The sequence below is a fragment of the Leptonychotes weddellii genome, unplaced genomic scaffold, assembly GCF_054177405.1.
Source record: "Leptonychotes weddellii isolate Sample4059 unplaced genomic scaffold, ASM5417740v2 HiC_scaffold_21350, whole genome shotgun sequence".
Classification (NCBI taxonomy): domain Eukaryota; kingdom Metazoa; phylum Chordata; class Mammalia; order Carnivora; family Phocidae; genus Leptonychotes; species Leptonychotes weddellii.
In genome coordinates this window covers 1-3031 of record NW_027801121.1, presented here as the reverse complement: position 1 = coordinate 3031, position 3031 = coordinate 1, and the positions used below count along the sequence as shown (strand labels likewise).

The following is a 3031-nucleotide window of genomic DNA, read 5'->3' as shown; positions in this document are numbered from 1 at the left end:
TGCCCGGAGCAGCGCATGTCATCCAGAACAATGGGCCCTGAGCCCTCACCAAACCGGGCATTTCCTGGGGCCGACGTGGCCCAGCCACAGCCCAGCTGCCTGCAGACCACGTTGGCGTCATTGGTGTCCCAGTAGTCGTCACACACGGTGCCCCAGGAGCCTCGATACAGGACCTCCACGCGGCCCTGACACCGGTCCCCTCCGTTCACCAGCCTCAGCGCCAAACCTGTTTCATTCCCTAGCAGGACAAAGAACAAGACCTCCTGTCCATGTCTGTCTTAAGGTCATAGGCTTAAGGCATGTTCCAGACTCAGGGGCTTCCTCCTGGCCAATGGCCCCTGGGCAGGTGGTCACCTTTGAACATGCCCAGAGGTTAATCTTCATCACAGGGAAAGGAGCAGAGACATCCTCCTCAGCCCAGGCCTAAGGATGCTCCAAGGCAGGGAAGCACCCGATGACCCACGGAGGAGAGGGGGAAGACAAACCCACACCACACTGGGCACACTGAGGATGGAGCCCCATAGCTACCAAGGGCAGACCAAGGGCAGGCCAAGGCCACTGCCCTGTTGGGCAGCTTATTGGCTCCTGTGAGGTCCTGGCTGGGTTCTGGCAAAGTCCAGGACATGATGGCACCTTGGCAAGAAGGCTGCAGTACCAGCACATTGCCCCTGTCTTCCCGGGGCTGTGCCCTGTGGCCTGGGAGGCACAACCAAGGTCCCAGCAGCACTTGAGAGGCCTCCAGGGTTTACACTGAGCACCTGGAGGAGGATCGTCACTGAACATCAACTCAGGATCCCGGTGGAGTCAGGTGGCCACCCCGTAAGATCAGACCTCAGATCTCGTATATTCAGCGACTCCTTCACCACCTCCCATCCTACACACACACACACACACACACACACACACACACTCACACACACACACTCACACACTCTCTCTCTCTCACACACACACACACATACACACAAGGGACAAAGATAAGTAAAGGAACACCCTGAGATTCCTCCTGTCACTTCCAATCCCAAACTTTACACCGAAGGAGAAAATGAGCCAGGGAGGATGGATGGGAATATTTACCTGTTGTTATTCCTACAGGTATGGATGAGGTGGGCCAGGTGCCTGGAAGAGGCAACAGAGGGAAAAGACAGAGTTACACATCATGGAAAACAGTCTTTGAAAAGAGTTTTTGGCGGGAATCGTGGCAACGGCACGCTGCTTTTTGCCATCTTCCATCCGTGTGTGCTAACCAAGCGCTTGCTCAATAACTTCCCTTGGGATGAAGTCCATTCAGGAGGACAACCTGGACCCTCCACAGCCATCTCTGAGCCTGGCAGGTCCATTCTCCCTTTGAAAACCTTGCCACATCCCTACTCAAGACATACATGTCTGAAGGGTCTGCCACACTCTGAAGCTTGGACAGAAAGAGTCAGGGGCACAGTAGGCCCACCTGGAACCAATCAAGTATCCTGGCACCTGGAACACACCATAAATCATTACACTGTGATCCCTTGGGCTCTGTCCCTGCCACTTTGGATACACACTTTGGACCCTGATGAATCTGAGGCTGTATTAAACGATGAGCAAAAGAAGTGATCGAGCCTATTCGGACTGCCCTTCAATACGAGGTCAGTGCTCACCACCGTCCATTCTCCAATTCAAATTGTCATCCCAGATTGCATTCCAGCTGAAATTCATGGCACACTTGGTCAGTTGTCGGGTACCTACACGCAGCTATCTTTTGGGACACTTTGACAGACTAGATGAAAACTCATGGACTGATGGAAAGATGGGACTCTTTGAGTCCTCTGAGTCCCAAGTCTAGCTAAGAACAGCTTGCTGGAGACCCCTGGGAAAGGGGGGTAGGAAGAAAGCTGCACACAGGTTTGATACAAAGAGAAGTGGTTCACCAAGACTAGTGGGAACAGGGCAGGATGGCACAGGAACCAAGAGACATTCCAAATAGGGTGGCTGAGGACTCACCTGGCTGGATTGTGGACTGTGGCCAAGCAGCTGTGAGAAAGAAACACAAGTCAGACACTAAGAACACAGGGGTCACAACCAGATCAAAGGTTCAGGAAACTCAGCCTATCCCTTGTAGGATCATGCTTCCATGTGCTATTGGGTAGACAAGCCAGGGCCCACCATCAATCTCTCCATGCTTCCAGAGTCCAACCATATGCCCCACTGCCATTGATTGCGTTCCTGGACTTGAGAGATGATGATTCAGGAGGCAGAATGCCAATGCCAGGAGAGGGACAGACCAAGGAAGCCACTGAATTCACTCCACATGGGTCAGCAAGAAGGAGGGTAGGGAGTTGATATAGAAAACCACTAATTACAACAACACAATTGCAATGCTCTGAGGCATTACACGGTTTCTCAGCCTTTCTGCAGTGGGCAAGGCTCAGGATCCACATTTACCTCTGGCTCTTTAGCTTTCACTGTACCACCAACCTGCCATTCCCTACACAGTATCCCTCTTGCCAGCTGTTCTTCACTGCCCTCCCAAATTCACAAGGTAGGCTGCAATCCTGTTCCCTGAGTCGGCTGCAAGGAGGACCCAGAAGAATGCAACCATGAAGGAGCGAAGGTGGTTCATTTTCCAACCACATTGCCAATAAGTGTGCTTTGAGAAGGAAGACCTGGGAAGAGGGGTGTGGACTCAGCAGATGATCCTGCTGAGCAAAAGGGGGTTCCTTGTGACTACCCACTGAATGGCGGACGGCCCGTTCCCCATCCCTGTGCTGTTGATGCTCCAAAGCAATATCGGTCCAGGAGGGAGGGGACCTGCCAGTGCTCTTCACTCACTGTAGCCCTTGGGGAGCCAGCTGCGCCCAGAGAAGTTTGGGAGGCACAGCATATCCGGGAGAGGCTCAGGTGGGGACTTTGGAGCAGGAATGAGAGCATTTGCTCTCAGTAACAACCACCATGAAAGGGGGACCCGGGTATTTTTGAGGTTCACCTGAGCAGATGACGCCCGCATCCTCCGAGTGCCTGCAGTTGTGCAAGTTCCAGCCGTTGTGGGGGCAGC

General features: G+C 53.3%; 1 long non-coding RNA gene across 1 annotated transcript; it reads right to left on the bottom strand.

Annotated features, from left to right (window-relative positions):
- Positions 1 to 9: 9 nt before the first annotated feature.
- On the bottom strand, positions 10 to 3025 carry LOC145718761 (uncharacterized). The gene is made up of 3 exons (XR_014142003.1): positions 1981 to 3025; positions 1078 to 1119; positions 10 to 238 (listed from the first exon to the last, which is right to left on the bottom strand). It is a non-coding gene; the product is annotated as an uncharacterized LOC145718761 (long non-coding RNA).
- Between the last annotated feature and the right edge of the window lie 6 nt (positions 3026 to 3031).